The 15,394-nt window shown below is 53.6% G+C and overlaps 1 protein-coding gene across 1 annotated transcript in view; it reads left to right on the top strand.

Annotated features, from left to right (window-relative positions):
• LOC146854039 (echinoidin-like) overlaps nucleotides 1-15,394 on the top strand; it is a 199,564-nt gene that overhangs the window by 115,871 nt on the left and 68,299 nt on the right. The gene's annotated exons all lie outside the window — the stretch shown is intronic.

Below are 15,394 nucleotides of genomic sequence, written 5' to 3'. Positions count from 1 at the left end.
GATAATTTCGGGTCGCGTTCCCGCTATATAAACATTAACACTTTTTGAAGCACTTCAAAGAGTGTGTTAACAAAAAAGTATTTAGTTCATTTCATCATGGACTTTGCAAACTCACTAACAGTGTTAATAGTGAGTTTGCAAAGTCCACAATGGAACGTAATACACAGGGTCTCACTGGAAAGAACTACATACTTTTTTGTTAGGCACGGGGAGATTAATGATTTTTCCCCAATCCCCAGCATCACAGGATGTTGAGCCAATGACACCACGCCTACCTGCCCGAACCACACATCACAAATATTGAAAAAACGGAAAGTTGTATTTAAAACAATCTGTTCAAGAATCATTTAATCCAAAACCAAAGGAAATGATGGACGGAGTGTTGAACATTGCAAGCACTCACCCCCAGTCAACTGATCTAGGTTTAATCCATCACCGTTCTTTAGCCCACTCTGCCACCCAAGTTCAGACATGGCCATATGCAAATCAGTCTGACCCTGTGCCTCATGGGAACAGTCCAGTCCGAACTGCCAAGCCATGTCTTCCCTGGACCGGAAACAAGCTTCCTAGGACCGGTTTCTGGCATTTCAGCCGTCTTCAGCCAGGCTTGCTTGAATCCAGTGGCAAAGTGAGCAAGGGACTCACGTCTGAGCATACCCTTCCAACTTATGGCAAACAAAGCAAAACCGAAGGAAATGATGGACGGAGTGTGGAACATTGCAAGCACTCACCCCCAGTCAACTGATCTGGGTTTAATCCATCACCGTTCTTTAGCCCACTCTGCCACCCCAGTTCAGACATGGCCATATGCAAGTCAGTCTGACCCTGTGCCTTATGGGAACAGTCCAGCCCGAACTGCCAAGCCATGTCTTCCCTGGACCGGAAACAAGCTTCCTAGGACCGGTTTCTGGCATTTAAGCCGTCTTCAGCGAGGCTTGCTTGAATCCAGTGGCAAAGTGAGCAAGGGACTCACGTCTGAGCATATCCTGCCAACTTATGGTGAACAAATCAAAACCAAAGGAAATGATGGACGGAGTGTTGAACATTGCAAGCACTCACCCCCAGTCAACTGATCTGGGTTTAATCCATCACCGTTGTTTAGCCCACTCTGCCACCCCAGTTCAGACATGGCCATATGCAAATCAGTCTGACCCTGTGCCTCATGGGAATAGACCAGCCCGAACAAGGGTTTGCTCAGACGTGAGTCCCTTGCTCACTTTACATGTCTGAACTGGGGTGGCAGAGTGGGCTAAGAACGGTGATGGATCAAACCCAGATCTGTTGACTGGGTGTTATTGTTTGATTGGTTCTGATGCTCCGTCCATCACCACCCCCTTTTGTACCGCAAGAATCATTTAATGTCATCAGGGCAAGACTCTACAGAACAGAGCTGGTTTTATAAGGGGCCCCCCTGAAAGTCTGGGACCCTGGGCCATAGCCCACTTTGCCCATGCCTCAAAAAGTCTCTGGTTCGCATTTGACAGTCTTTTTTGACGCACCCTCCCTCCTCCTTTTCCAAGAATTCCCTCACTACCACTCACCAACAATGCGCCTCATCTCTCTATAGCACCTTTCTGACAAACATTTCATTTTTTATAGCTCTACTCATAGTTTACTCACACTCAATTCGGTGATCTGCATGGTACACTTTTTTGTAGCAGGCATATTAACCCTTTGCGCTTTTTGGGCGGTTGGAGTGCCCATAACGCTGACATGTATTGTTGATGTTTAATTTAGAGCACTGTCTGAAATTCATAGATGCAGATTAGAGGCTTAAGAGTCTTATGAATGAGAAGAGCGTGTGTGGTGGAAAAAGTCCAGGAAATTACCCTGAACACATAAGCCAGCCGATAGGTAACACATAGGGGGCAGGAGGCAGCTCGATGCTGATGGGAAAGCTACCTTATAGGAAGTGCATAGATACCCTTATGTCATATAAAGTGAGCACAGTGTCATGGAGTGGACTTTCTACCTAACGGGCCGCCTTTCTCTATTTTGAGGGAGTAGAAGGGAGGAACAGGGAAAAGTCTTATTTGTGATGTTCATGTATACAATTTACTAAAAATATTTAAACCTGAAAATAAAGGGGGAAAAAATAGGTGAAATCATGAAAATGTAAAATGTGCATTGCATACATTTTAATCAGAACATATTTGGATACTGTATACTGGGGCTCAGGTAAATCTAATGGGAAACGTTTGTCAAAAATAAAGATAAAGTGAATAACACCCAAAGGGCACCAACCCGAAAATATGCCCAAACGTGGCTTAAAGGACCACAAATTAATTGCAGACTCTAAGAGATACAATTAAAACTAGGGAACAACAATGCTCTTTCTTTCAGACCATGCGCATTTAAGGAAATATTGTCCTACACGGGAAAATAGCCCCCAAGGGAAGAGTTCGGCTCCACACAACTGGGCACAGTCCACTTCAAGATTCCAATACTATGGGTTAACTGGGCCTCAAGCACAGATACCTCTGGAAATTCACAGGGCTATTTCCAAGTCACAGAATTCATGGCAAACAGTTTCCAGTAGGCAAAGCGATCCTCCAAATGAAACTAGGCTCAATGTGTGTGAGGCAATGTTTAGAGGACAGTCTGTAAACAGCCACATCTTTTCCAGGAAAACAATTGAAGTGTTTGGTCTGACAAATTCCAAATATTTTTCACTGTCAACCGAGAACGTTAATCTGCATACTTCCATTCATCAAGTCATGAACGGTGAGTAAGAGGTGTACAGAGTCTATTAAGTGGCAATCCTCCCAATGTATCAGGAAAACTAGCTATTACTAAAATAATTTCCCACCAAAAGCATATCTCTTTTATCATAGTATGAGGTCACTTAAGTTTTGTGAGATTTGCTATCCAACACTCGAAATCTCACGAGAAATTCTGGGAAGAATTAGATATGACAAAATTCCCCCAAAGCTAACACCTCCTTTGAACTCAAAAGTTTCTTCCCAAGAAGAGCAGATACATTCCTGAAATGTCTGTCAATCCAGTTTTCAAACCCTCACATGGTCCTCTGAAGCCAGCTGGAGAGGTTGGCCTTCCTTAACATAGGGGCTCTTCAAACCTAGCTGCCAGCACACAAACCCCTTAAAGCCACTTGCTTCTTCTTCCTGCTGTTTTCACTGGAATGCATGTGCCTGCTACCGCTATCGCAATTTAACATAGGCACAGTTGCATACGCGACTGCCCCCTCTCTAGTCCAATGAATTTATTATTCTATTGAATTTACGCCTGGCTGGAAAAGACCATTTTAAAATTTATCATAGGTCCAGGACACTAAGGTGAAATTAAGATTTTTTTAAAAAAAATGTACTAAGGAATTGAATATGAGTTCATCAGATGCTACAAATAAAATATTAAGACTTCCAGTATCTTAATTGTTTCTTAGGAACCACACTGCACAAACTCACAGCATATCTTTCACGTTTATGAAATCACAAAAAAAACATTCAACTAAAGTCATAAATATTGAAGCTTGGTAAGGTTGTACTATTGCTCTGTGGTGTTTTGTGATCTTGGTTTGATGTTTGGTCTGAGATATTTATTATCTCAATGTAGTAGTTGAGAGTGAGGATGCTGGTACCCCAGGTGTTGCCAGCCTCGTTTTGGTGTGCATGATGATGTGGACATTTCCTCAAAGTTCCTTAGGTTTCTGTCTTTGGCCTGGATCAATGTGTGGTTGAAAATTAATGTTCGTGTTGAGCTTTTTTGGATCGGTTGCATTGATGGCTGTGTCTTTGTGACCTACCTGCGTAATATTTAATGTTTTGAGGAAAGTTTCTTGCCATTCCTTGGGATGTTTCATAAAGAACAGGATGTCTGCTTTAGCCGGGCCACTTTTTATGTTAATGTAAGCATCAACATTGAGGTACTCTGGGTGTCTTGTCAAGGTGGCCATTTTAAATCTTTTCTTGTAATTTGTAGAGGAAGTAGATGTGGGGTACATGACATAAAACCTCATATGGCACTGTAATACTATACCCAAAGTACAATCTTCACGTAATACTGTGCCAGAAGAGCAAAGCCCAAGAATGAAGTGCCATAGAATAATTCATGGAGTGATAAGTGAAGCAGCAATGCCAGTTAGTGTCATATAGAAGCTTATATTGCAGAGTAGTTAGAAGGGCTCTTCCCCAGCTGACATCAGGCTGGCTGTTGCAGGGCATGATCTACAATTATAGCAGTGGATGGTGAATCCTGGCAACTCTCTGGTATTACAGGGTCTAAACAGACTCTCAGCCCGGCGCTGTATGCAGGGGAGAAAGGTCCAATGAAATAGGTGAGAAGTAGAAGGTGTCTAGTTGGGAAGTAGCTGTCTTGGTTGTGAGGTCTGTGTAAAGTTTACTTCTGGTATGAATGGCTGGAATAACTAACGAAGATCTCCTCTAACCTAAAGGTGGTACTTTGGAGCATTCCAACACGTCTCGGTGATGCGCAAGGTACGACCAGGTATGGGTCTGGTTGGATTGCTGGAGACTGCCTACAAAAGTGTGTGTACCTTAGATATGCGTTCAATTTGAATGGTGAGTGCAGAAAGAGAATAGGTAATTGATAATATGGCAGTGGAAAGTGGTTTTAGAAGGCTGTATGTGAATGGGGGGCTATGTCTACTTAAGTCAAGAGGCATTTCCACTGGAGGTTCATCTATTACATATTCATGCATACATTTAAATTACATGGAAATCATTTCCTAACAAGGAATGTCGTATTAGTCTATGTTCTCGCCTTTTTAGTTGCTGCTTCATTTTTCGTAAACAAATCTATGGCCATTGGTTCCCTCGTAACAGAGTGGGATTTCTGAAGATACAATGTTTTATATGTAGGTATTAACTAGGGGTGGGCAGAAAATTTTGCTTCGCCAGCGTAGCAGATAAAGACAGCCACCACTGCTCACCGGCCCGGTCCCTTCTTCTGAAAGCAGCCAGGCCGGGGAGAGCCTCCCCGGGCCCCGGTGGACCCCTGTCTCCAGCACCCGGACCCTCAGCTGGCTTGCAGGACGGGGGGCTCCCGCACCCCGGGGCCTGCCGACCGGAGGACGAGCCCCGGGCCCGGTCTCAGCTTCAGAACCCTAGCCAGGCCGGGGAGAGCCTCCCTGGGCCCCGGTGGACACCCTTCCCCAGCGCCCGGACCCTCGGCTGGCTTGCAGGACGGGGGGCTCCCGCACCCTGGGATACTGGGACAGAGCACAAGCCCCGGGTCCGGGCCCAGCTTCAGAACCCTAGCCAGGCCGGGGAGAGCCTCCCTGGGCCCCGGTGGACACCCTTCCCCAGCGCCCGGACCCTCGGCTGGCTTGCAGGATGGAGGGCTCCCGCACCCTGGGATACTGGGACAGAGCACAAGCCCCGGGTCCGGACCCAGCTTCCGAACCCTAGCCAGGCTGGGGAGAGCCTCCCTGGGCCCCAGTGGATACCCTTCCCCAGCGCACGGACCCTCGGGCTGGCTTGCAGGACGGGGGGCTCCCGCACCCTGGGACACTGGGACGGAGCACAAGCCCCGGGTCCGGGCCCAGGTTCCGAACCCTAGCCAGGCTGGGGAGAGCCTCCCCGGGCCACGGTGGACATCCTTCCCCAGCACCCGGACCCTCAGCTGGCTTGCAGGACAGGGGGCTCCCACACCCTGGGACACTGGGACGGAGCTCCAGCACCAGGCCCGAGCCCAGCTTCCTAACCCTAGCCAGGCCGGGGAGAGACTCCCTGGGCCCCGGTGGACCCCCTGTTCCCAGTGCCCGAACCCCCGGCTGGCTTGCAGGATGGGGGGCTCCAGCACCCCAGGGCCTGCCGGATGGAGCACAAGCCCCAGGCCCGGTCCCAGCTTCCGAACCCTAGCCAGGCCAGGAAGAGCCTCCCCGGGTCCCCGGTGGACCCCCTGTCCGCAGCGCCCGGACCCTCTGCTGGAACCAAGGAGGGTTAAGCCCAGGCCACGTCCTCTCCCCGACGGCCTGCCCGGGAAGCCGTGCTGCCTTCCCCTGTCTCGGGATCCACAGACCTCACGGGGCTCTGACCCAGAAAACTCGGAGAGAAAGGACCATCGGGAAGGGGCTGGAGCGTACCCGGGCCCCTGGGGGCCCCAGAAGGCGGGCCCTGGGTCTGCCTTCCCCTGTCTCAGGATCGCCGGACCTCACGGAGGTCTGACCCAGCAAACTCTGAGAAAAAGAACCATCGGGAAGGGGGCTGAGAGGCAGGTGTGCGTACCCGGGCCCCTGGGCGTCCCGCTTCGGGCGGGCCCAGGTGATGCCTTCCCCTGTCTCGGGATCCACGGACCTCACAGGGCTCTGACCCAGAAAACTCGGAGAGAAAGGACCATCGGGAAGGGGCTGAGAGGCAGGAGCGTACCCGGGCCCCTGGGGGTCCCAGCAGGCGGGCCCCGGGTCTGCCTTCTCCTGTTTCAGAATCGCCGGACCTCACGGAGGTCTGACTGACCCTCACACTAGTAATCCGGAGGAAAATTACCCCCCTTTCTTGTAATCCGTGCGCACGAGGTGACAGAGGAGACCCATGGCGCGAATGTACGCGACCTCCTGGAGCCCTCGCTGAGATCCGGGAGGCAAATGGACCCTCATCGAGACTTCCAGGCAAGCCCGGCCATCTGGTCACCCCATTGGAAAGCATTGCGCGCAACCAGATATCCGAAGGGACATGCGCGACTACATGGCCGAAGCAACGTGCGTGACCAGATGGTCGAGGGGACAGGCACGACCAGATGGCCGACGGGAAAGGCGCGACCAGATGGCCGGGCTCAAAAGGGAAGCCATCTGGTCGCTCTGTGCCCCAACGAATGCGTGAGGGGGCGCCGGGGCATTGGGGACCAGAGGCCCAGCTGGGCCCCAGCCATGGAGGCTCTGTGGGGGACCCGACGGGCCCTCCGACCTGGAGCCCGCAGAAAACCTTGACAAGCAGGGGAGGCCTGCACGGGACCGACAGACCCCAGTCCCGGGCCCTTGGCAGAGCGGTAGGCCAGGGGACAGGGCCCAGTGCCGCAGCACCTGGCACGGGCCCCGGCCGGGCCCCTGGACCCAGCCGGGGCTCCCAGGACCCAGCCGGGGCTCCCAGGACCGCAGGAGAAGCCTCCCCGGGCACTCCAGACCCCGTCCCGGGCACCCTGCCACACGGCAGGACCCAGGACGGAGCCCGGGTGGGGCGGCCTCCCTCCCCGGGGCCCTCAGTGGCACCGGCCGGAGCTCCTGAACCCAGCCGAGCGAGGGGAGGCTCCCCAGCCACAACGGAACCCCGCCCCGGGCCTTTGGGAGTGCCGCAGTCCGGGGGACGGGCCCAGGGCCGGAGCCCCCAACCTGGGGCCCGGCCGGGCCCCTGGACCCAGCCAGGGCTCCCAGGACCGCAGGCGCAGGGGAAGCCTCCCTGGGCCCTCTGGACCCCGTGTCCCGGGCACCCTGCCACGCAGCAGGCCCCGGGACAGAACCAGGGCTGGGGCGGCATCCGGTCCCTTCCAGCTGCCGGCTTAGGATCGAGAGGGGTGCCAGAGTACCCTGTCCCTAGTAATCCGGAGGAAGGCTACCCCCCTTTCTTGAAACCCGCGAGCTCCGAGTGACGGAGGGGACCCTAGGGGGGAACGCGCCCGGCCTCCTGGAGCCCTGGTTGGGATACAGGAGGCGAATGGACCCTCATCGGGACTTCCAGGCTGGCCCAGCCATCTGGCCCCCATTATTGGAAAGCATTGCGCGCGACCAGATGGCCGAGGGGAAAGGAGCGACCAGATGGCCAGCGACTGAAAGGACTCCCGTCTGCCCGCCCAGAGCCGAGCCATAGCGGTAAGGCTCCAACCTGCCCACCCACGCAGGGCTCCGGGGGCTCTGCTTCCCGGGGGGCTCGGTGACCCCGGCCGGGCCTCAGGCACTTGGAGGACCACCGGAGCTCTCAGGCCCGGGCGCCCGGGGGAGGACTGTCCGGGGCACAGTGGAGCCCGTCCCGGGCACTTTTCCACGCCACGGGCCGGAGGAGGGAGCCCCGGACGCCTTGGAGGATGTTGCCCGGGCATAGCCCATCTGGTCCCCGGCAAAGAACCACCAGCCCCGGAGGGGTGTTCCGGCCTACCCTGCCCCTACTAATCCGGAGGAAGGCTACACCCCTTCCTTGTAACCCGGGCGCTCCGAGTGACGGAGGGGACCCTAGGCGCGGAGGCGCCCGGCCTCCTGGAGCCCTGGCTGGGATCCGGGAGGCGAATGGACCCTCATCGGGACTTCCAGGCCGGCCCGGCCATCTGGTCGCCCCATTGGAAAGCATTGCGCGCGACCAGATGGTCGAGGGGAAAGGAGCGACCAGATGGCCAGCAACTAAAAAAGGACTCCCGTCTGCCTGCCCAGAGCCGAGCCATAGCGGTAGGGCTCCCGCCTGATCCAAGGGCTTGGGGGGCTCTGCTTCCCGGGGGGGGCTCAGGGACACCGGCTGGCCCTCAGGTACAGGGAGGACCGACAGAGCTCTCGGGCGCCCCGGGGGCGGACTGCCCGGGGCACCGTGGAGCCCGTCCCAGGCACTTTTCCACGCCGCGGGCCGGAGGAGGGAAGCTCCGGACGCCTGGGAGGATGTTGCCCGGGCATAGACCATCTGGTCCCCGGCAAAGAACCACCAGCCCCGGAGGGGTGTTCCGGCATACCCTGCTCCTACTAATCCGGAGGAAAGCTACCCACCTTTCTTGTAACCCGCGCGCTCCGAGTGACGGAAGGGACCCTAGGCGTGGATGCGCCCGACCTCCTGGAGCCCTGACTGGGATCCGGGAGTCAAATGAGCCCTCATCGGGACTTCCAGGCTGGCCCGCCCATCTGGTCACCCCATTGGAAAGCATTGCGCGCGACCAGATGGCCGAGGGGAGAGGTGCAACCAGATGGCCAGGACTGAAAGGACTCCCATCTGCCCAACCCCGAGTCTTCGCGCTAGGGTTCCCGCCTGCCCATGCAGGGATCGGGGGCTGCAGGGCACGGGGCCTGCAGGGCTCCATGGCTGCAGGGCTCCGGGGCTCCAGGGCTCCAGGGCTGCAGGGCTCCGGGGCTGCAGGGCTCCGGGGCTGCAGGGCTCCAGGGCTGCAGGGCTCCAAGGCTGCAGGGCTCCAGGGCTCCGGGCTGGAGGGCTCCAGGGCTGCAGGGCTTTGGGACTGCAGGGATCGGGGGGGCTCGTAGACCCCGGGGCCCGGACGCCCGGGGAACCCATAGAGCCCGTCCCGGGCACTTTGCCTCGCCGCGGGCTGGAGGGGGGAGCACCAGACGCCCCGGGGAAGTGTCGTCCGGGCTTAGCCCATCTGGTCCCTGCCTGAGAACCGCCATCAACAGGAGGGGTGTCCTGGCATACCCTGCCTCTAGTTATCCGGAGTAAGGCTACCCCCCTATCTGGCAAACCGTGCGCACCGAGTGACGGAGGGGACCCTAGGCCCGGATGCACCGACCTCCTGGAGCCCTGGCTGGGATCCGGGAGGCAAATGAGCCCTCTTCGGGACTTCCAGGCCGGCCCGGCCATCTAGTCGCCCCATTGGAAAGCATTACGCGCGACCAGATGGCCTAGGGGAGAGGTGCGACCAGATGGCCGGGACCGAAAGGACTCCCATCTGTCCAACCCTGAGCCTTCACGCTAGGGTCCCCGCCTGCCCACGCAGGGCTTGGGGTCTGCAGGGCACGAGGCCTGCAGGGCTCGGGGGGCTGCAGGGCTTGGGAGCTGTAGGACTCTGGACCTGCAGGGCTCTGGGGCTGCAGGGCTCTGGGGTTGTAGGACTCCAGGGCTCCGGGGCTGGAGGGCTGCAGTGCTGCAGGGCTCGGGGGGTCTCGTAGACCCCATGCTGGGCCTCAGGCATGAGAGGCCCGCAGTAGCTCCCAGGGCCCGGACGCCCGGGGGACCCATGGATCCCGTCCCGGTCACTTTGCCCCGCCGCGGGCTGGAGGAGGGAGCACCGGACGCCCCAGGGAAGGGTCGTCCGGGCTTAGCCCATCTGGTCCCCCCCTGAGAACCGCCAACCCCAGGAGGGGCGTCCCGGCATACCCTGCCCCTAGTAATCCGGAGGAAGGCTACCCCCCTTTCTGGTAAACCGTGCGCACCGAGTGACGGAGGGGATCCTAGGCTCGGACGCACCCGACCTCCTGGAGCCCTGCCTGGGATCGGGGAGGCGAATGAGCCCCCATCGGGACTTCCTGGGCAGCCCGGCCATCTGGTCGCCCCATTGGAAAGCTTTGCGTGCGGCCAGATGGCTGAGGGAAAGGTGCGACCAGATGGCCGGGACCGAAAGGCCTCCCAGCTGCCCACACCGAGCCATAGCGGTAGGGCTCCCGCCTGCCCTTGCAGGGCTCCGGGGCTCTGCACCAGGGACTCTTGTCCCGGGCAGATGGACACTTGGCAGGCCGCAGGACGTGGGCTCCCAGGCCCTGACCGAAAATCAGGAGGCCCGGGGCCGGTCCCTGCTTCTCAACGCAGCCAGGCCGGGGAGATCGGGGAGCCTGCCCAAGCACGAGTGACCCCAGTCCCGGGCACACGGTCCCTCAGGTTGTGCGCTCGTTTTCCACAATCTCTTTCATAATTCCGAGAAGAGGCATTCCGCAAATTCCACCCAGCCCTAGTATTAACCAGATAAGAGGCTCTGGGTTATGTTGTTTTTCCCGCCATTAAGCTACATTGTGCATAGTTTGACAGTAAAGTACAAACCACCCATTTGCAAAGATTTTAAACTTGCAGGTTTTACTTCCGCATGTTTATGCTACAATCTATAATCATTTGCCTTGCCTTGCACAAGCAGGTAAAATTAGAAACTGAACATCGGTCATTAAAAAGGAATACTATGTTAAATATGCAAATATTTTATATTTAATTCATTAATTCATTACCACCTTTTATTGGCAGCGCATAGTGTAATAGAATTAAAACTCAGTTTTCATTAGGTTTCTGCACGTATTTTATAGAAATGTAGTCAAAAGAAACCTATTTTTCAACTTGAATAAGTTTTTTTAAGTAGGCCAATAAAAGCATGGTATTATCAACATCATTTTGTAGTTGAAATGGATATAACGTCTGTTTGGGTATCTTTTAATAAAATTAATTATTGCGGTGTTAGTGTACACATTTGGAATGCTCTAAAAGTAAAGTGAGGCTGGGGAGGAAGGTCAAATCACCCATGTGGAAGACTAGGCATCGACACAGAGTAGACTCAACTGACCTGAGGGCTGGGCCTGGCCTGCAGGCTGCAGCTTCAGAGAGGTAGGCGTGAGGCGGGCAGGCAGCAGAAGGGAAGGCAGGGGCAGGGCAAGGCTAGCCAGCCAGGGGTTGGGGGGGGCTAGTAATACATTATTTCAAATTATTTATGGCCGGTGACGGACTTCGGTCTTCAGATAGTCCTGAGTAGTAGGAGCGTGGCTGGGTCCTGGGATGCCACACCAGTCTGTCTCACGCGCACTTTTAATTGCGCGCGTGCTCAAAGCACATGTCATCATCATAGTAAATGCAATTAGGGCATTGGTCACCTCACTAGCCCTGCCTGCCCGCCCCCCCTAGAGAACACACAGACGCGTCGCGGAAACAACTGCGCGCCACGCGTACCCACCCTGTCCCACCATTTAATCATAAAGAGCCATCAGATGCGGCCCCAGCCGAGCCCGCACACCATTTAATTAAGAGGCTCAGAGGCCCGGCTGGCGCACCATTTAATTAAGAGGCTCAGAGGCCCGGTTGGGGGCCCGCGCACCGCAGCATACATAGAAGTTGTTGAGCACCACCATTACATTAATGAAGAGCCCGGGGCCATGGGCGAGCCTCTGAGGCCAATCCGAGCCCAATCCAAGCGTGCGCGCGCACGGTACGCATCAATTATTAATAATTAATAAGGAGGCTCTGAGGTCTCGGGCCGGAGGGGTACCAGGCGTCCATGCCTTCCACACCATTTAATTTATTAAGAGGCCGGGCCGCCGGGTGTTGCGTGCACACTGCGCACCATTAATTCATGATAAATGAGGGGGCCCCTGGAGCTCGGGGCCCCGCCCGCATCGTGGGGGCTGCGGGGGCCTGTGTTATGCCCCTGGCATGGACAGTTATGTGATGTGGCCAAAGAGCCCTTGTTCCATTACACTGTGAAGGATTTCAGGGGAAGGGAACCAAATCTAAATTGGATGTGTAGCTTTCTCTCTTGTGAGATAGTAATTAACTCCATGTACGGCTCAAACACACCAAGCATCTTGAACCTAGTACATGCTATCATGAGGCGGCCACCTAGTGTGTGTGTGACGGCTTTCTCCCTTCACCCAATTCCCATAGTAAGACTTGACACACTCTCTGCTAGGTAGTAAGCTGGTATCTGTCACATCCCACAGGTTCCCAGACCTATTGCAGAAAACAATATCTGGATGTTACTAAGCCAGCCAATTTTTTTGAAGCAATCAAACTTGAGGACTTCTTCAAGCGCAGTTTCTTAGTAGATAAGCTTGGGTGTTTGTTTTAGGCGAAGCCAAAAGAGAAGTGGGCGAAGTCTCGCCTTGTCTACTATTGTAGTTCTACCCATATCTAACCTTAATGGGGTAAGCAGGGTGCTCTGGGGAAGGGAGCAAAGTAATCTTAAGAATTTGTTTTCTGTGCGAAGTAACCCCTCCAAGTTATCAAACCCCCAGATTTCAGCCCCATACAGGGCTGAGCCTATCACCTTCTGGTGTATATCTGAAGCGGGCTGCGATCGTCTGGTTTGTGATGCCCTGTGTTCTATAATCAGAGCTCCAGTAGTTTTCCTCTGCTCGAGGATTTGCTTAGAGATGTGCCGTTACCATGCTATTTTCTCTGTGAACGTTACACCGAGATAAACAAAGGTATCCACTTTTTCTAATGGAATCCCACCCAATAGCAATTTGCCTGAATGATTTGTGGGGATTCATTAGCAAGAGCTTTGTCTTCGAGGTGTTAACTTCCAATCCTCTCATTTCACAGAAAGACATAAAATGATCAAGAAACAGTTGGAGACCACTGGGGTTTTAGAGACGAATAGCGAGTCATCCGCAAACAATAAAGTAGTTATTTTTACACTCCCTAATGAGGGAGCGTCTGTGTGGACTTTGCTAGTTGATTCTCCACCCCATTTATGAAGAGCAAGAATAGGTTGGGGGCTAGAACACAGCCCTGCCTCACCCCTCTTATGACCTTTATTGGGTCTGACAATTGCCCTTGATTCCCCCATCAAACTCTTGCATAGTTTCCCTTGTGCAACCGTAATAGGAGTGCCAGGATGTCCTGTGGGAGCCCCAGATCTTGGAGGACTTGCCAGAGTGTGGCCCTGGGGATAAATAAGATCGAAGGTTGACTTTAAATCGATAAAGGCAGTGTAGAGACTGCCCTACTCTAATGTCACTGTCTTCCAGGCCAGTAGAGTGAAGCAAAAGACTTGGTCCATGGTGCTGTTTTCCTCCTGAACCCTGCTTGGAAGGGGGATAGTATGTTGTTCTCCTCCATCCATTTATTAATTTTGGTAAGAAGGGCACGGGAGAAAACCTTCTGGGCACCATTTGTTAAGCTAATTGGTCTGTAGTTGGAAGGGAGCGAACGTTTCCCCTTCTTATAGACCGGAATGATCTCTGCACCTTGCCATGATGGAGGTATATGGGCCTCCGTGGAAATTCTGTTTGCTAATGTCCAGATGTAGTTGGACCAATTAGGAATGGCGATTAGAAAGACATCTCCGGGTACTCCATCGGGACCTGATGCTTTATTTTTAACTATTGCGTTGATACTTTGGATGATATCTGCTGAGGAGAATAGGTCATTGTCTGGCTGCATAAAGATGTAATCCTTGGAAGACCCTTCGATGTCCATCACACCTCTTCCTGAGTAAACTGCAGAGAAGTGGTCAAGCCAAGCAGCCTCTGTAATATTGTTGGTCGGTGGTCTAGGTCTTTCCACGTCTCCCCTTGTTACCAACAACCAGAACTGCTGGGAATCTTTCCTTTGACAGGCATCGCAAATCTGTAGCCATCGATCCTCGACTCACTCCTTTTTTGCTTCCGTCTGAGCTTTTTTGTATGATCTCCTAGCTAATCATATGTTTGATACATTCTCGGCTTTAATCTCAGCTGCCAGATGTGACCGTGCTTCCTTGCACTTTTTATTAAACCAGGAATGCTGCAAATGAATTGATGACCTCTTGCAATGAGATCTCAGGCAGTTAAAATGAGAAGCTATTTGCGTGAAAAAGGACGTGTGAATGTCCATGACCATTGCAAGCTCATCTTGATGCTCGCTCTGTTTTGAAGCTTAATAATGTTTTCTTTCAGAGTTTGCTTTATGGCTTCGGTTTTCTTAGTATCCATTGCTATATGCGCCCATTTTAGTCCTCTGTTATCATTTATGGGACATAGTGCCTTGGATGTGAGCATTGCGCCAGAACTACCATTATTTTTGATCCAGGGTGAGGTCATGGCAAGCTCAAGCAGATTATGGTCGCTGTCTATTGTTTTCCAGACCACCATGTCCAGCACTTCCGGCCACAGTCTCACATCTATCAATACATAGTTGATTCGGCTCATTTTGGTAATTCTACTGAAGGTATTGGCACCCATCTTATCAGAATTGGCACGGCCATTAGCTGCCCTAAGCCCCTACTAAAAGGGTTATAGCCTGGGGCTGCAAGGTAGTTTGTATCCATTTTCTGATCGGTTGTAAATCGAGGGGAGGGACATGCCACTGCACCTCTACCTGGTCGCTGTTAGTTATGTCTGCCGAGCCCAGTGTCTCAAATGTGGTATTAAAATCTCCTGCTACTATTAGAAGTGATGACGACTCTCTCTCCTCAAGGGTGTTTTCCAGCGTTTGAAGGATTGGTGAGCTTGTGCCTGCCTTAACGCCACGAGCGTAGACATTGTATATGTCCATCATCCTGCCATTACTGCCCTTGAGGGTGGTTGCAAGTATGTTGGGGCTATTGATCTTAATCTCCTAATCTGCCTTGAACCTTCCAATGCCAGCTATGCTGTTGAGCACTGCATCGTCACCTGAACCCAGGAGAACGAGAGTGGCTCCAAGTACTAGTATACTGGACTCCTGTTTAAAGCAACAGGGACACAAAAGGCTCCCAATATCTTTAACAGGACTCACACCCTAGTCAAACAAGACCCCAATTTCTCACAGTAGCCCTATGACCTAAACAAAAGCTGCATTGTGTGCGGATGGGCTTCTTGTGACAGAGCAGAATGCCTTCACTCACAGTGAAGTTGGACAACGGCTTAAGTTTGCTGACCCCTTTGCCCTATGCTGTTTGCTGTAGTGGCCAGAATATAAATGTGTTACTTAACTCTTGATAAGGGAAGCAGCCCTGTACCACTTCAAGTGTAACGCTTTGTGTGCCCCTCTCGTTGTAACAATACAATCTTTAAGACAGTCTTAGGTCGTAGCACAGCATCTATGTTGACCCATGACTAAAAACT

This window comes from Triturus cristatus, chromosome 4_1 (assembly GCF_964204655.1).
Source record: "Triturus cristatus chromosome 4_1, aTriCri1.1, whole genome shotgun sequence".
In the NCBI taxonomy this organism is placed as follows: Eukaryota; Metazoa; Chordata; class Amphibia; order Caudata; family Salamandridae; genus Triturus; species Triturus cristatus.
The sequence above is the reverse complement of the archived record's forward strand: the minus strand, read 5'-3'. Positions and strand labels throughout refer to the sequence as shown.